We start from the raw sequence: 20,332 nt of genomic DNA, 5'->3' as shown, positions 1-20,332 counted from the left end.
GACTAGGCTTTTCTGATCTCACCCTTCTACTCACGTTTTTACCTAGCTTAACTGGAAGTAGGAATCCCATCATGATATTTACAGTTATACATTTTATGCAGCTAAACATGTCCCTTTATCTCAGCTTTGGGATGTGGTAGGGCAACAATTACCACACCACTGTCTTCGTCAGGACCTCCCTGACACACGGTGTGGGTTTGAAGAAGATCTGAGGAGGTCACTTTTTTCACTCCAAAAAACACTAAGGGGTACCCCTTTGTGTTTTTTTAGACTAAATGTTTAACCATCTCAGATTTCTTCCAAACTCATGATGTTGATTAAGCAGGTCCTGACTTACACAGGGGTGTGATTATTTTCAGCCTATATCATCCCAAAGCTGAGATATGACGACTAATGTAACTGGGAATTTCGCTCAATACGTTTATTGGTGTTGAATATATTGGAATTAAATTTATGAACTTGTTTTACGTCCAATAAAGCAAAATACAGATGCAGTGTAGAGTATATTGGACTGACTAGGCTTTTCTGATCTCACCCTTCTACTCATGTGTTTACCTAGCTTAACTGGAAGTAGGAATCCCATCATGATATTTACAGTTATACATTTTATGCAGCAAAACATGTCCCTTTATCTCAGCTTTGGGATGTGGTAGGGCAAAAATTAACACACCACTGTCTTCGTCAGGACCTCCCTGACACACGGTGTGGGTTTGAAGAAGATCTGAGGAGGTCACATTTTTCACCCCAAAAAACACTAAGGGGTACCCCTTTGTTTTTTTTTAGACTACATTTTTGACCATCTCAGAATTCTTCCAAACTCACGATGTTGATTAAGCAGGTCCTGACTTACACAGGGATGTGTTTATTTTCAGTCTATCTCATCCCAATGCTGAGATATGAGGACTAATGTAACTGGGATTTTCGCTCAATACGTTTATTGGTGTTGAATATATTGGAATTAAATTTATGAACTTGTTATACGTCCAATAAAGCAAATTACAGATGCAGTGTAGAGTATATTGGACTGACTAGGCTTTTCTGATCTCACCCTTCTACTCACGTTTTTACCTAGCTTAACTGGAAGTAGGAATCCCATCATGATATTTACAGTTATACATTTTATGCAGCTAAACATGTCCCTTTATCTCAGCTTTGGGATGTGGTAGGGCAACAATTACCACACCACTGTCTTCGTCAGGACCTCCCTGACACACGGTGTGGGTTTGAAGAAGATCTGAGGAGGTCACTTTTTTCACTCCAAAAAACACTAAGGGGTACCCCTTTGTGTTTTTTTAGACTAAATATTTAACCATCTCAGATTTCTTCCAAACTCATGATGTTGATTAAGCAGGTCCTGACTTACACAGGGGTGTGATTATTTTCAGCCTATATCATCCCAAAGCTGAGATATGACGACTAATGTAACTGGGAATTTCGCTCAATACGTTTATTGGTGTTGAATATATTGGAATTAAATTTATGAACTTGTTTTACGTCCAATAAAGCAAAATACAGATGCAGTGTAGAGTATATTGGACTGACTAGGCTTTTCTGATCTCACCCTTCTACTCATGTGTTTACCTAGCTTAACTGGAAGTAGGAATCCCATCATGATATTTACAGTTATACATTTTATGCAGCAAAACATGTCCCTTTATCTCAGCTTTGGGATGTGGTAGGGCAAAAATTACCACACCACTGTCTTCGTCAGGACCTCCCTGACACACGGTGTGGGTTTGAAGAAGATCTGAGGAGGTCACATTTTTCACCCCAAAAAACACTAAGGGGTACCCCTTTGTTTTTTTTTAGACTAAATTTTTGACCGTCTCAGATTTATTCCAAACTCACGATGTTGATTAAGCAAGTCCTGACTTACACAGGGGTGTGATTGTTTTCAGCCTATATCATCCCAAAGCTGAGATATGAGGACTAATGTAACTGGGATTTTCTCTCAATAGGTTTATTGGTGTTGAATATATTGGAATTAAATGTATGAACGTGTTATACGTCCAATAAAACAAAATACAGATGCAGTGTAGGATATATTGGACTGACTAGGCTTTTCTGATCTCACCCTTCTACTCACGTTTTTACCTAGCTTAACTGGAAGTAAGAATCCCATCATGATATTTACAGTTAGACATTTTATGCAGCAAAACATGTCCCTTTATCTCAGCTTTGGGATGTGGTAGGGCAAAAATTAACACACCACTGTCTTCGTCAGGACCTCCCTGACACACGGTGTGGGTTTGAAGAAGATCTGAGGAGGTCACATTTTTCACCCCAAAAAACACTAAGGGGTACCCCTTTGTTTTTTTTTAGACTACATTTTTGACCATCTCAGAATTCTTCCAAACTCACGATGTTGATTAAGCAGGTCCTGACTTACACAGGGATGTGTTTATTTTCAGTCTATCTCATCCCAAAGCTGAGATATGAGGACTAATGTAACTGGGATTTTCGCTCAATACGTTTATTGGTGTTGAATATATTGGAATTAAATTTATGAACTTGTTATACGTCCAATAAAGCAAATTACAGATGCAGTGTAGAGTATATTGGACTGACTAGGCTTTTCTGATCTCACCCTTCTACTCACGTTTTTACCTAGCTTAACTGGAAGTAAGAATCCCATCATGATATTTACAGTTAGACATTTTATGCAGCAAAACATGTCCCTTTATCTCAGCTTTGGGATGTGGTAGGGCAAAAATTAACACACCACTGTCTTCGTCAGGACCTCCCTGACACACGTGTGGGTTTGAAGAAGATCTGAGGAGGTCACATTTTTCACCCCAAAAAACACTAAGGGGTACCCCTTTGTGTTTTTTTAGACTAAATGTTTAACCATCTCAGATTTCTTCCAAACTCATGATGTTGATTAAGCAGGTCCTGACTTACACAGGGGTGTGATTATTTTCAGCCTATATCATCCCAAAGCTGAGATATGACGACTAATGTAACTGGGATTTTCGCTCAATACGTTTATTGGTGTTGAATATATTGGAATTAAATTTATGAACTTGTTATACGTCCAATAAAGCAAAATACAGATGCAGTGTAGAGTATATTGGACTGACTAGGCTTTTCTGATCGCACCCTTCTACTCATGTGTTTACCTAGCTTAACTGGAAGTAGGAATCCCATCATGATATTTACAGTTATACATTTTATGCAGCAAAACATGTCCCTTTATCTCAGCTTTGGGATGTGGTAGGGCAAAAATTACCACACCAGTGTCTTCGTCAGAACCTCCCTGACACACGGTGTGGGTTTGAAGAAGATCTGAGGAGGTCACATTTTTCACCCCAAAAAACACTAAGGGGTACCCCTTTGTGTTTTTTTAGACTACATTTTTGACCGTCTCAGATTTCTTCCAAACTCACGATGTTGATTAAGCAGGTCCTGACTTACACAGGGATGTGATTATTTTCAGTCTATCTCATCCCAAAGCTGAGATATGAGGACTAATGTAACTGGGATTTTCTCTCAATAGGTTTATTGGTGTTGAATATATTGGAATTAAATTTATGAACTTGTTATACGTCCAATAAAGCAAAATACAGATGCAGTGTAGGATATATTGGACTGACTAGGCTTTTCTGATCTCACCCTTCTACTCACGTTTTTACCTAGCTTAACTGGAAGTAGGAATCCCATCATGATATTTACAGTTATACATTTTATGCAGCAAAACATGTCCCTTTATCTCAGCTTTGGGATGTGGTAGGGCAAAAATTACCACACCACTGTCTTCGTCAGGACCTCCCTGACACACAGTGTGGGTTTGAAGAAGATCTGAGGAGGTCACTTTTTTCACTCCAAAAAACACTAAGGGGTACCCCTTTGTGTTTTTTTAGACTAAATGTTTAACCATCTCAGATTTCTTCCAAACTCATGATGTTGATTAAGCAGGTCCTGACTTACACAGGGGTGTGATTATTTTCAGCCTATATCATCCCAAAGCTGAGATATGACGACTAATGTAACTGGGATTTTCGCTCAATAAGTTTATTGGTGTTGAATATATTGGAATTAAATTTATGAACTTGTTATACGTCCAATAAAGCAAAATACAGATGCAGTGTAGAGTATATTGGACTGACTAGGCTTTTCTGATCTCACCCTTCTACTCATGTGTTTACCTAGCTTAACTGGAAGTAGGAATCCCATCATGATATTTACAGTTATACATTTTATGCAGCAAAACATGTCCCTTTATCTCAGCTTTGGGATGTGGTAGGGCAAAAATTACCACACCACTGTCTTCGTCAGGACCTCCCTGACACACGGTGTGGGTTTGAAGAAGATCTGAGGAGGTCACTTTTTTCACTCCAAAAAACACTAAGGGGTACCCCTTTGTGTTTTTTTAGACTAAATGTTTAACCATCTCAGATTTCTTCCAAACTCATGATGTTGATTAAGCAGGTCCTGACTTACACAGGGGTGTGATTATTTTCAGCCTATATCATCCCAAAGCTGAGATATGACGACTAATGTAACTGGGATTTTCGCTCAATATGTTTATTGGTGTTGAATATATTGGAATTAAATTTATGAACTTGTTATACGTCCAATAAAGCAAAATACAGATGCAGTGTAGAGTATATTGGACTGACTAGGCTTTTCTGATCGCACCCTTCTACTCATGTGTTTACCTAGCTTAACTGGAAGTAGGAATCCCATCATGATATTTACAGTTATACATTTTATGCAGCAAAACATGTCCCTTTATCTCAGCTTTGGGATGTGGTAGGGCAAAAATTACCACACCAGTGTCTTCGTCAGAACCTCCCTGACACACGGTGTGGGTTTGAAGAAGATCTGAGGAGGTCACATTTTTCACCCCAAAAAACACTAAGGGGTACCCCTTTGTGTTTTTTTAGACTACATTTTTGACCGTCTCAGATTTCTTCCAAACTCACGATGTTGATTAAGCAGGTCCTGACTTACACAGGGATGTGATTATTTTCAGCCTATATCATCCCAAAGCTGAGATATGACGACTAATGTAACTGGGATTTTCTCTCAATAGGTTTATTGGTGTTGAATATATTGGAATTAAATTTATGAACTTGTTTTACGTCCAATAAAGCAAAATACAGATGCAGTGTAGAGTATATTGGACTGACTAGGCTTTTCTGATCTCACCCTTCTACTCACGTTTTTACCTAGCTTAACTGGAAGTAAGAATCCCATCATGATATTTACAGTTAGACATTTTATGCAGCAAAACATGTCCCTTTATCTCAGCTTTGGGATGTGGTAGGGCAAAAATTACCACACCACTGTCTTCGTCAGGACCTCCCTGACACACGGTGTGGGTTTGAAGAAGATCTGAGGAGGTCACATTTTTCACCCCAAAAAACACTAAGGGGTACCCCTTTGTGTTTTTTTAGACTAAATGTTTAACCATCTCAGATTTCTTCCAAACTCATGATGTTGATTAAGCAGGTCCTGACTTACACAGGGGTGTGATTATTTTCAGCCTATATCATCCCAAAGCTGAGATATGACGACTAATGTAACTGGGATTTTCTCTCAATAGGTTTATTGGTGTTGAATATATTGGAATTAAATGTATGAACGTGTTATACGTCCAATAAAACAAAATACAGATGCAGTGTAGGATATATTGGACTGACTAGGCTTTTCTGATCTCACCCTTCTACTCACGTTTTTACCTAGCTTAACTGGAAGTAGGAATCCCATCATGATATTTACAGTTATACATTTTATGCAGCAAAACATGTCCCTTTATCTCAGCTTTGGGATGTGGTAGGGCAAAAATTACCACACCACTGTCTTCGTCAGGACCTCCCTGACACACGGTGTGGGTTTGAAGAAGATCTGAGGAGGTCACTTTTTTCACTCCAAAAAACACTAAGGGGTACCCCTTTGTGTTTTTTTAGACTAAATGTTTAACCATCTCAGATTTCTTCCAAACTCATGATGTTGATTAAGCAGGTCCTGACTTACACAGGGGTGTGATTATTTTCAGCCTATATCATCCCAAAGCTGAGATATGACGACTAATGTAACTGGGATTTTCGCTCAATACGTTTATTGGTGTTGAATATATTGGAATTAAATTTATGAACTTGTTATACGTCCAATAAAACAAAATACAGATGCAGTGTAGAGTATATTGGACTGACTAGGCTTTTCTGATCGCACCCTTCTACTCATGTGTTTACCTAGCTTAACTGGAAGTAGGAATCCCATCATGATATTTACAGTTATACATTTTATGCAGCAAAACATGTCCCTTTATCTCAGCTTTGGGATGTGGTAGGGCAAAATTACCACACCAGTGTCTTCGTCAGGACCTCCCTGACACACGGTGTGGGTTTGAAGAAGATCTGAGGAGGTCACTTTTTTCACTCCAAAAAACACTAAGGGGTACCCCTTTGTGTTTTTTTAGACTAAATGTTTAACCATCTCAGATTTCTTCCAAACTCATGATGTTGATTAAGCAGGTCCTGACTTACACAGGGGTGTGATTATTTTCAGCCTATATCATCCCAAAGCTGAGATATGACGACTAATGTAACTGGGATTTTCGCTCAATAAGTTTATTGGTGTTGAATATATTGGAATTAAATTTATGAACTTGTTATACGTCCAATAAAGCAAAATACAGATGCAGTGTAGAGTATATTGGACTGACTAGGCTTTTCTGATCTCACCCTTCTACTCATGTGTTTACCTAGCTTAACTGGAAGTAGGAATCCCATCATGATATTTACAGTTATACATTTTATGCAGCAAAACATGTCCCTTTATCTCAGCTTTGGGATGTGGTAGGGCAAAAATTACCACACCACTGTCTTCGTCAGGACCTCCCTGACACACGGTGTGGGTTTGAAGAAGATCTGAGGAGGTCACTTTTTTCACTCCAAAAAACACTAAGGGGTACCCCTTTGTGTTTTTTTAGACTAAATGTTTAACCATCTCAGATTTCTTCCAAACTCATGATGTTGATTAAGCAGGTCCTGACTTACACAGGGGTGTGATTATTTTCAGCCTATATCATCCCAAAGCTGAGATATGACGACTAATGTAACTGGGATTTTCTCTCAATAGGTTTATTGGTGTTGAATATATTGGAATTAAATGTATGAACTTGTTATACGTCCAATAAAACAAAATACAGATGCAGTGTAGGATATATTGGACTGACTAGGCTTTTCTGATCACACCCTTCTACTCACGTTTTTACCTAGCTTAACTGGAAGTAGGAATCCCATCATGATATTTACAGTTATACATTTTATGCAGCAAAACATGTCCCTTTATCTCAGCTTTGGGATGTGGTAGGGCAAAAATTACCACACCACTGTCTTCGTCAGGACCTCCCTGACACACGGTGTGGGTTTGAAGAAGATCTGAGGAGGTCACTTTTTTCACTCCAAAAAACACTAAGGGGTACCCCTTTGTGTTTTTTTAGACTACATTTTTGACCGTCTCAGATTTCTTCCAAACTCACGATGTTGATTAAGCAGGTCCTGACTTACACAGGGATGTGATTATTTTCAGTCTATCTTATCCCAAAGCTGAGATATGAGGACTAATGTAACTGGGATTTTCTCTCAATAGGTTTATTGGTGTTGAATATATTGGAATTAAATTTACGAACTTGTTTTACGTCCAATAAAGCAAAATACAGATGCAGTGTAGGATATATTGGACTGACTAGGCTTTTCTGATCTCACCCTTCTACTCACGTTTTTACCTAGCTTAACTGGAAGTAGGAATCCCATCATGATATTTACAGTTATACATTTTATGCAGCAAAACATGTCCCTTTATCTCAGCTTTGGGATGTGGTAGGGCAAAAATTACCACACCACTGTCTTCGTCAGGACCTCCCTGACACACGGTGTGGGTTTGAAGAAGATCTGAGGAGGTCACTTTTTTCACTCCAAAAAACACTAAGGGGTACCCCTTTGTGTTTTTTTAGACTAAATGTTTAACCATCTCAGATTTCTTCCAAACTCATGATGTTGATTAAGCAGGTCCTGACTTACACAGGGGTGTGATTATTTTCAGCCTATATCATCCCAAAGCTGAGATATGACGACTAATGTAACTGGGATTTTCGCTCAATACGTTTATTGGTGTTGAATATATTGGAATTAAATTTATGAACTTGTTTTACGTCCAATAAAGCAAAATACAGATGCAGTGTAGAGTATATTGGACTGACTAGGCTTTTCTGATCTCACCCTTCTACTCACGTTTTTACCTAGCTTAACTGGAAGTAAGAATCCCATCATGATATTTACAGTTAGACATTTTATGCAGCAAAACATGTCCCTTTATCTCAGCTTTGGGATGTGGTAGGGCAAAAATTACCACACCACTGTCTTCGTCAGGACCTCCCTGACACACGGTGTGGGTTTGAAGAAGATCTGAGGAGGTCACATTTTTCACCCCAAAAAACACTAAGGGGTACCCCTTTGTGTTTTTTTAGACTAAATGTTTAACCATCTCAGATTTCTTCCAAACTCATGATGTTGATTAAGCAGGTCCTGACTTACACAGGGGTGTGATTATTTTCAGCCTATATCATCCCAAAGCTGAGATATGACGACTAATGTAACTGGGATTTTCTCTCAATAGGTTTATTGGTGTTGAATATATTGGAATTAAATGTATGAACGTGTTATACGTCCAATAAAACAAAATACAGATGCAGTGTAGGATATATTGGACTGACTAGGCTTTTCTGATCTCACCCTTCTACTCACGTTTTTACCTAGCTTAACTGGAAGTAGGAATCCCATCATGATATTTACAGTTATACATTTTATGCAGCAAAACATGTCCCTTTATCTCAGCTTTGGGATGTGGTAGGGCAAAAATTACCACACCACTGTCTTCGTCAGGACCTCCCTGACACACGGTGTGGGTTTGAAGAAGATCTGAGGAGGTCACTTTTTTCACTCCAAAAAACACTAAGGGGTACCCCTTTGTGTTTTTTTAGACTAAATGTTTAACCATCTCAGATTTCTTCCAAACTCATGATGTTGATTAAGCAGGTCCTGACTTACACAGGGGTGTGATTATTTTCAGCCTATATCATCCCAAAGCTGAGATATGACGACTAATGTAACTGGGATTTTCGCTCAATACGTTTATTGGTGTTGAATATATTGGAATTAAATTTATGAACTTGTTATACGTCCAATAAAACAAAATACAGATGCAGTGTAGAGTATATTGGACTGACTAGGCTTTTCTGATCGCACCCTTCTACTCATGTGTTTACCTAGCTTAACTGGAAGTAGGAATCCCATCATGATATTTACAGTTATACATTTTATGCAGCAAAACATGTCCCTTTATCTCAGCTTTGGGATGTGGTAGGGCAAAATTACCACACCAGTGTCTTCGTCAGGACCTCCCTGACACACGGTGTGGGTTTGAAGAAGATCTGAGGAGGTCACTTTTTTCACTCCAAAAAACACTAAGGGGTACCCCTTTGTGTTTTTTTAGACTAAATGTTTAACCATCTCAGATTTCTTCCAAACTCATGATGTTGATTAAGCAGGTCCTGACTTACACAGGGGTGTGATTATTTTCAGCCTATATCATCCCAAAGCTGAGATATGACGACTAATGTAACTGGGATTTTCGCTCAATAAGTTTATTGGTGTTGAATATATTGGAATTAAATTTATGAACTTGTTATACGTCCAATAAAGCAAAATACAGATGCAGTGTAGAGTATATTGGACTGACTAGGCTTTTCTGATCTCACCCTTCTACTCATGTGTTTACCTAGCTTAACTGGAAGTAGGAATCCCATCATGATATTTACAGTTATACATTTTATGCAGCAAAACATGTCCCTTTATCTCAGCTTTGGGATGTGGTAGGGCAAAAATTACCACACCACTGTCTTCGTCAGGACCTCCCTGACACACGGTGTGGGTTTGAAGAAGATCTGAGGAGGTCACTTTTTTCACTCCAAAAAACACTAAGGGGTACCCCTTTGTGTTTTTTTAGACTAAATGTTTAACCATCTCAGATTTCTTCCAAACTCATGATGTTGATTAAGCAGGTCCTGACTTACACAGGGGTGTGATTATTTTCAGCCTATATCATCCCAAAGCTGAGATATGACGACTAATGTAACTGGGATTTTCTCTCAATAGGTTTATTGGTGTTGAATATATTGGAATTAAATGTATGAACTTGTTATACGTCCAATAAAACAAAATACAGATGCAGTGTAGGATATATTGGACTGACTAGGCTTTTCTGATCACACCCTTCTACTCACGTTTTTACCTAGCTTAACTGGAAGTAGGAATCCCATCATGATATTTACAGTTATACATTTTATGCAGCAAAACATGTCCCTTTATCTCAGCTTTGGGATGTGGTAGGGCAAAAATTACCACACCACTGTCTTCGTCAGGACCTCCCTGACACACGGTGTGGGTTTGAAGAAGATCTGAGGAGGTCACTTTTTTCACTCCAAAAAACACTAAGGGGTACCCCTTTGTGTTTTTTTAGACTACATTTTTGACCGTCTCAGATTTCTTCCAAACTCACGATGTTGATTAAGCAGGTCCTGACTTACACAGGGATGTGATTATTTTCAGTCTATCTTATCCCAAAGCTGAGATATGAGGACTAATGTAACTGGGATTTTCTCTCAATAGGTTTATTGGTGTTGAATATATTGGAATTAAATTTACGAACTTGTTTTACGTCCAATAAAGCAAAATACAGATGCAGTGTAGGATATATTGGACTGACTAGGCTTTTCTGATCTCACCCTTCTACTCACGTTTTTACCTAGCTTAACTGGAAGTAGGAATCCCATCATGATATTTACAGTTATACATTTTATGCAGCAAAACATGTCCCTTTATCTCAGCTTTGGGATGTGGTAGGGCAAAAATTACCACACCACTGTCTTCGTCAGGACCTCCCTGACACACGGTGTGGGTTTGAAGAAGATCTGAGGAGGTCACTTTTTTCACTCCAAAAAACACTAAGGGGTACCCCTTTGTGTTTTTTTAGACTAAATGTTTAACCATCTCAGATTTCTTCCAAACTCATGATGTTGATTAAGCAGGTCCTGACTTACACAGGGGTGTGATTATTTTCAGCCTATATCATCCCAAAGCTGAGATATGACGACTAATGTAACTGGGATTTTCGCTCAATACGTTTATTGGTGTTGAATATATTGGAATTAAATTTATGAACTTGTTTTACGTCCAATAAAGCAAAATACAGATGCAGTGTAGAGTACATTGGACTGACTAGGCTTTTCTGATCTCACCCTTCTACTCACGTTTTTACCTAGCTTAACTGGAAGTAAGAATCCCATCATGATATTTACAGTTAGACATTTTATGCAGCAAAACATGTCCCTTTATCTCAGCTTTGGGATGTGGTAGGGCAAAAATTACCACACCACTGTCTTCGTCAGGACCTCCCTGACACACGGTGTGGGTTTGAAGAAGATCTGAGGAGGTCACATTTTTCACCCCAAAAAACACTAAGGGGTACCCCTTTGTGTTTTTTTAGACTAAATGTTTAACCATCTCAGATTTCTTCCAAACTCATGATGTTGATTAAGCAGGTCCTGACTTACACAGGGGTGTGATTATTTTCAGCCTATATCATCCCAAAGCTGAGATATGACGACTAATGTAACTGGGATTTTCGCTCAATACGTTTATTGGTGTTGAATATATTGGAATTAAATTTATGAACTTGTTATACGTCCAATAAAACAAAATACAGATGCAGTGTAGAGTATATTGGACTGACTAGGCTTTTCTGATCGCACCCTTCTACTCATGTGTTTACCTAGCTTAACTGGAAGTAGGAATCCCATCATGATATTTACAGTTATACATTTTATGCAGCAAAACATGTCCCTTTATCTCAGCTTTGGGATGTGGTAGGGCAAAATTACCACACCAGTGTCTTCGTCAGGACCTCCCTGACACACGGTGTGGGTTTGAAGAAGATCTGAGGAGGTCACTTTTTTCACTCCAAAAAACACTAAGGGGTACCCCTTTGTGTTTTTTTAGACTAAATGTTTAACCATCTCAGATTTCTTCCAAACTCATGATGTTGATTAAGCAGGTCCTGACTTACACAGGGGTGTGATTATTTTCAGCCTATATCATCCCAAAGCTGAGATATGACGACTAATGTAACTGGGATTTTCGCTCAATAAGTTTATTGGTGTTGAATATATTGGAATTAAATTTATGAACTTGTTATACGTCCAATAAAGCAAAATACAGATGCAGTGTAGAGTATATTGGACTGACTAGGCTTTTCTGATCTCACCCTTCTACTCATGTGTTTACCTAGCTTAACTGGAAGTAGGAATCCCATCATGATATTTACAGTTATACATTTTATGCAGCAAAACATGTCCCTTTATCTCAGCTTTGGGATGTGGTAGGGCAAAAATTACCACACCACTGTCTTCGTCAGGACCTCCCTGACACACGGTGTGGGTTTGAAGAAGATCTGAGGAGGTCACTTTTTTCACTCCAAAAAACACTAAGGGGTACCCCTTTGTGTTTTTTTAGACTAAATGTTTAACCATCTCAGATTTCTTCCAAACTCATGATGTTGATTAAGCAGGTCCTGACTTACACAGGGGTGTGATTATTTTCAGTCTATCTTATCCCAAAGCTGAGATATGAGGACTAATGTAACTGGGATTTTCTCTCAATAGGTTTATTGGTGTTGAATATATTGGAATTAAATTTACGAACTTGTTTTACGTCCAATAAAGCAAAATACAGATGCAGTGTAGGATATATTGGACTGACTAGGCTTTTCTGATCTCACCCTTCTACTCACGTTTTTACCTAGCTTAACTGGAAGTAGGAATCCCATCATGATATTTACAGTTATACATTTTATGCAGCAAAACATGTCCCTTTATCTCAGCTTTGGGATGTGGTAGGGCAAAAATTACCACACCACTGTCTTCGTCAGGACCTCCCTGACACACGGTGTGGGTTTGAAGAAGATCTGAGGAGGTCACTTTTTTCACTCCAAAAAACACTAAGGGGTACCCCTTTGTGTTTTTTTAGACTAAATGTTTAACCATCTCAGATTTCTTCCAAACTCATGATGTTGATTAAGCAGGTCCTGACTTACACAGGGGTGTGATTATTTTCAGCCTATATCATCCCAAAGCTGAGATATGACGACTAATGTAACTGGGATTTTCGCTCAATACGTTTATTGGTGTTGAATATATTGGAATTAAATTTATGAACTTGTTTTACGTCCAATAAAGCAAAATACAGATGCAGTGTAGAGTATATTGGACTGACTAGGCTTTTCTGATCTCACCCTTCTACTCACGTTTTTACCTAGCTTAACTGGAAGTAAGAATCCCATCATGATATTTACAGTTAGACATTTTATGCAGCAAAACATGTCCCTTTATCTCAGCTTTGGGATGTGGTAGGGCAAAAATTACCACACCACTGTCTTCGTCAGGACCTCCCTGACACACGGTGTGGGTTTGAAGAAGATCTGAGGAGGTCACATTTTTCACCCCAAAAAACACTAAGGGGTACCCCTTTGTGTTTTTTTAGACTAAATGTTTAACCATCTCAGATTTCTTCCAAACTCATGATGTTGATTAAGCAGGTCCTGACTTACACAGGGGTGTGATTATTTTCAGCCTATATCATCCCAAAGCTGAGATATGACGACTAATGTAACTGGGATTTTCGCTCAATACGTTTATTGGTGTTGAATATATTGGAATTAAATTTATGAACTTGTTATACGTCCAATAAAACAAAATACAGATGCAGTGTAGAGTATATTGGACTGACTAGGCTTTTCTGATCGCACCCTTCTACTCATGTGTTTACCTAGCTTAACTGGAAGTAGGAATCCCATCATGATATTTACAGTTATACATTTTATGCAGCAAAACATGTCCCTTTATCTCAGCTTTGGGATGTGGTAGGGCAAAATTACCACACCAGTGTCTTCGTCAGGACCTCCCTGACACACGGTGTGGGTTTGAAGAAGATCTGAGGAGGTCACTTTTTTCACCCCAAAAAACACTAAGGGGTACCCCTTTGTGTTTTTTTAGACTAAATGTTTAACCATCTCAGATTTCTTCCAAACTCATGATGTTGATTAAGCAGGTCCTGACTTACACAGGGGTGTGATTATTTTCAGCCTATATCATCCCAAAGCTGAGATATGACGACTAATGTAACTGGGATTTTCGCTCAATAAGTTTATTGGTGTTGAATATATTGGAATTAAATTTATGAACTTGTTATACGTCCAATAAAGCAAAATACAGATGCAGTGTAGAGTATATTGGACTGACTAGGCTTTTCTGATCTCACCCTTCTACTCATGTGTTTACCTAGCTTAACTGGAAGTAGGAATCCCATCATGATATTTACAGTTATACATTTTATGCAGCAAAACATGTCCCTTTATCTCAGCTTTGGGATGTGGTAGGGCAAAAATTACCACACCACTGTCTTCGTCAGGACCTCCCTGACACACGGTGTGGGTTTGAAGAAGATCTGAGGAGGTCACTTTTTTCACTCCAAAAAACACTAAGGGGTACCCCTTTGTGTTTTTTTAGACTAAATGTTTAACCATCTCAGATTTCTTCCAAACTCATGATGTTGATTAAGCAGGTCCTGACTTACACAGGGGTGTGATTATTTTCAGCCTATATCATCCCAAAGCTGAGATATGACGACTAATGTAACTGGGATTTTCTCTCAATAGGTTTATTGGTGTTGAATATATTGGAATTAAATGTATGAACTTGTTATACGTCCAATAAAACAAAATACAGATGCAGTGTAGGATATATTGGACTGACTAGGCTTTTCTGATCTCACCCTTCTACTCACGTTTTTACCTAGCTTAACTGGAAGTAGGAATCCCATCATGATATTTACAGTTATACATTTTATGCAGCAAAACATGTCCCTTTATCTCAGCTTTGGGATGTGGTAGGGCAAAAATTACCACACCACTGTCTTCGTCAGGACCTCCCTGACACACGGTGTGGGTTTGAAGAAGATCTGAGGAGGTCACTTTTTTCACTCCAAAAAACACTAAGGGGTACCCCTTTGTGTTTTTTTAGACTAAATGTTTAACCATCTCAGATTTCTTCCAAACTCATGATGTTGATTAAGCAGGTCCTGACTTACACAGGGGTGTGATTATTTTCAGCCTATATCATCCCAAAGCTGAGATATGACGACTAATGTAACTGGGATTTTCGCTCAATACGTTTATTGGTGTTGAATATATTGGAATTAAATTTATGAACTTGTTTTACGTCCAATAAAGCAAAATACAGATGCAGTGTAGAGTATATTGGACTGACTAGGCTTTTCTGATCTCACCCTTCTACTCACGTTTTTACCTAGCTTAACTGGAAGTAAGAATCCCATCATGATATTTACAGTTAGACATTTTATGCAGCAAAACATGTCCCTTTATCTCAGCTTTGGGATGTGGTAGGGCAAAAATTACCACACCACTGTCTTCGTCAGGACCTCCCTGACACACGGTGTGGGTTTGAAGAAGATCTGAGGAGGTCACATTTTTCACCCCAAAAAACACTAAGGGGTACCCCTTTGTGTTTTTTTAGACTAAATGTTTAACCATCTCAGATTTCTTCCAAACTCATGATGTTGATTAAGCAGGTCCTGACTTACACAGGGGTGTGATTATTTTCAGCCTATATCATCCCAAAGCTGAGATATGACGACTAATGTAACTGGGATTTTCGCTCAATACGTTTATTGGTGTTGAATATATTGGAATTAAATTTATGAACTTGTTATACGTCCAATAAAACAAAATACAGATGCAGTGTAGAGTATATTGGACTGACTAGGCTTTTCTGATCGCACCCTTCTACTCATGTGTTTACCTAGCTTAACTGGAAGTAGGAATCCCATCATGATATTTACAGTTATACATTTTATGCAGCAAAACATGTCCCTTTATCTCAGCTTTGGGATGTGGTAGGGCAAAATTACCACACCAGTGTCTTCGTCAGGACCTCCCTGACACACGGTGTGGGTTTGAAGAAGATCTGAGGAGGTCACTTTTTTCACCCCAAAAAACACTAAGGGGTACCCCTTTGTGTTTTTTTAGACTAAATGTTTAACCATCTCAGATTTCTTCCAAACTCATGATGTTGATTAAGCAGGTCCTGACTTACACAGGGGTGTGATTATTTTCAGCCTATATCATCCCAAAGCTGAGATATGACGACTAATGTAACTGGGATTTTCGCTCAATAAGTTTATTGGTGTTGAATATATTGGAATTAAATTTATGAACTTGTTATACGTCCAATAAAGCAAAATACAGATGCAGTGTAGAGTATATTGGACTGACTAGGCTTTTCTGATCTCACCCTTCTACTCATGTGTTTACCTAGCTTAACTGGAAGTAGGAATCCCATCATGATATTTACAGTTATACATTTTATGCAGCAAAACATGTCCCTTTATCTCAGCTTTGGGATGTGGTAGGGCAAAAATTACCACACCACTGTCTTCGTCAGGACCTCCCTGACACACGGTGTGGGTTTGAAGAAGATCTGAGGAGGTCACTTTTTTCACTCCAAAAAACACTAAGGGGTACCCCTTTGTGTTTTTTTAGACTAAATGTTTAACCATCTCAGATTTCTTCCAAACTCATGATGTTGATTAAGCAGGTCCTGACTTACACAGGGGTGTGATTATTTTCAGCCTATATCATCCCAAAGCTGAGATATGACGACTAATGTAACTGGGATTTTCTCTCAATAGGTTTATTGGTGTTGAATATATTGGAATTAAATGTATGAACTTGTTATACGTCCAATAAAACAAAATACAGATGCAGTGTAGGATATATTGGACTGACTAGGCTTTTCTGATCTCACCCTTCTACTCACGTTTTTACCTAGCTTAACTGGAAGTAGGAATCCCATCATGATATTTACAGTTATACATTTTATGCAGCAAAACATGTCCCTTTATCTCAGCTTTGGGATGTGGTAGGGCAAAAATTACCACACCACTGTCTTCGTCAGGACCTCCCTGACACACGGTGTGGGTTTGAAGAAGATCTGAGGAGGTCACTTTTTTCACTCCAAAAAACACTAAGGGGTACCCCTTTGTGTTTTTTTAGACTACATTTTTGACCGTCTCAGATTTCTTCCAAACTCACGATGTTGATTAAGCAGGTCCTGACTTACACAGGGATGTGATTATTTTCAGTCTATCTTATCCCAAAGCTGAGATATGAGGACTAATGTAACTGGGATTTTCTCTCAATAGGTTTATTGGTGTTGAATATATTGGAATTAAATTTATGAACTTGTTTTACGTCCAATAAAGCAAAATACAGATGCAGTGTAGGATATATTGGACTGACTAGGCTTTTCTGATCTCACCCTTCTACTCACGTTTTTACCTAGCTTAACTGGAAGTAGGAATCCCATCATGATATTTACAGTTATACATTTTATGCAGCAAAACATGTCCCTTTATCTCAGCTTTGGGATGTGGTAGGGCAAAAATTACCACACCACTGTCTTCGTCAGGACCTCCCTGACACACGGTGTGGGTTTGAAGAAGATCTGAGGAGGTCACTTTTTTCACTCCAAAAAACACTAAGGGGTACCCCTTTGTGTTTTTTTAGACTAAATGTTTAACCATCTCAGATTTCTTCCAAACTCATGATGTTGATTAAGCAGGTCCTGACTTACACAGGGGTGTGATTATTTTCAGCCTATATCATCCCAAAGCTGAGATATGACGACTAATGTAACTGGGATTTTCGCTCAATACGTTTATTGGTGTTGAATATATTGGAATTAAATTTATGAACTTGTTTTACGTCCAATAAAGCAAAATACAGATGCAGTGTAGAGTATATTGGACTGACTAGGCTTTTCTGATCTCACCCTTCTACTCATGTGTTTACCTAGCTTAACTGGAAGTAGGAATCCCATCATGATATTTACAGTTATACATTTTATGCAGCAAAACATGTCCCTTTATCTCAGCTTTGGGATGTGGTAGGGCAAAAATTAACACACCACTGTCTTCGTCAGGACCTCCCTGACACACGGTGTGGGTTTGAAGAAGATCTGAGGAGGTCACATTTTTCACCCCAAAAAACACTAAGGGGTACCCCTTTGTGTTTTTTTAGACTACATTTTTGACCGTCTCAGATTTCTTCCAAACTCACGATGTTGATTAAGCAAGTCCTGACTTACACAGGGGTGTGATTGTTTTCAGCCTATATCATCCCAAAGCTGAGATATGAGGACTAATGTAACTGGGATTTTCTCTCAATAGGTTTATTGGTGTTGAATATATTGGAATTAAATGTATGAACGTGTTATACGTCCAATAAAACAAAATACAGATGCAGTGTAGGATATATTGGACTGACTAGGCTTTTCTGATCTCACCCTTCTACTCACGTTTTTACCTAGCTTAACTGGAAGTAGGAATCCCATCATGATATTTACAGTTATACATTTTATGCAGCAAAACATGTCCCTTTATCTCAGCTTTGGGATGTGGTAGGGCAAAAATTACCACACCACTGTCTTCGTCAGGACCTCCCTGACACACGGTGTGGGTTTGAAGAAGATCTGAGGAGGTCACTTTTTTCACTCCAAAAAACACTAAGGGGTACCCCTTTGTGTTTTTTTAGACTAAATGTTTAACCATCTCAGATTTCTTCCAAACTCATGATGTTGATTAAGCAGGTCCTGACTTACACAGGGGTGTGATTATTTTCAGCCTATATCATCCCAAAGCTGAGATATGACGACTAATGTAACTGGGATTTTCCCTCAATACGTTTATTGGTGTTGAATATATTGGAATTAAATTTATGAACTTGTTTTACGTCCAATAAAGCAAAATACAGATGCAGTGTAGAGTATATTGGACTGACTAGGCTTTTCTGATCTCACCCTTCTACTCATGTGTTTACCTAGCTTAACTGGAAGTAGGAATCCCATCATGATATTTACAGTTATACATTTTATGCAGCAAAACATGTCCCTTTATCTCAGCTTTGGGATGTGGTAGGGCAAAAATTAACACACCACTGTCTTCGTCAGGACCTCCCTGACACACGGTGTGGGTTTGAAGAAGATCTGAGGAGGTCACATTTTTCACCCCAAAAAACACTAAGGGGTACCCCTTTGTGTTTTTTTAGACTAAATTTTTGACCGTCTCAGATTTATTCCAAACTCACGATGTTGATTAAGCAAGTCCTGACTTACACAGGGGTGTGATTGTTTTCAGCCTATATCATCCCAAAGCTGAGATATGAGGACTAATGTAACTGGGATTTTCTCTCAATAGGTTTATTGGTGTTGAATATATTGGAATTAAATGTATGAACGTGTTATACGTCCAATAAAACAAAATACAGATGCAGTGTAGGATATATTGGACTGACTAGGCTTTTCTGATCTCACCCTTCTACTCACGTTTTTACCTAGCTTAACTGGAAGTAGGAATCCCATCATGATATTTACAGTTATACATTTTATGCAGCAAAACATGTCCCTTTATCTCAGCTTTGGGATGTGGTAGGGCAAAAATTACCACACCACTGTCTTCGTCAGGACCTCCCTGACACACAGTGTGGGTTTGAAGAAGATCTGAGGAGGTCACTTTTTTCACTCCAAAAAACACTAAGGGGTACCCCTTTGTGTTTTTTTAGACTAAATGTTTAACCATCTCAGATTTCTTCCAAACTCATGATGTTGATTAAGCAGGTCCTGACTTACACAGGGGTGTGATTATTTTCAGCCTATATCATCCCAAAGCTGAGATATGACGACTAATGTAACTGGGATTTTCGCTCAATACGTTTATTGGTGTTGAATATATTGGAATTAAATTTATGAACTTGTTTTACGTCCAATAAAGCAAAATACAGATGCAGTGTAGAGTATATTGGACTGACTAGGCTTTTCTGATCTCACCCTTCTACTCATGTGTTTACCTAGCTTAACTGGAAGTAGGAATCCCATCATGATATTTACAGTTATACATTTTATGCAGCAAAACATGTCCCTTTATCTCAGCTTTGGGATGTGGTAGGGCAAAAATTAACACACCACTGTCTTCGTCAGGACCTCCCTGACACACGGTGTGGGTTTGAAGAAGATCTGAGGAGGTCACATTTTTCACCCCAAAAAACACTAAGGGGTACCCCTTTGTGTTTTTTTAGACTAAATTTTTGACCGTCTCAGATTTATTCCAAACTCACGATGTTGATTAAGCAAGTCCTG

Source organism: Hoplias malabaricus, chromosome 13, assembly GCF_029633855.1.
Source record: "Hoplias malabaricus isolate fHopMal1 chromosome 13, fHopMal1.hap1, whole genome shotgun sequence".
Classification (NCBI taxonomy): Eukaryota; Metazoa; Chordata; class Actinopteri; order Characiformes; family Erythrinidae; genus Hoplias; species Hoplias malabaricus.
The sequence above is the reverse complement of the archived record's forward strand: the minus strand, read 5'-3'. Positions refer to the sequence as shown.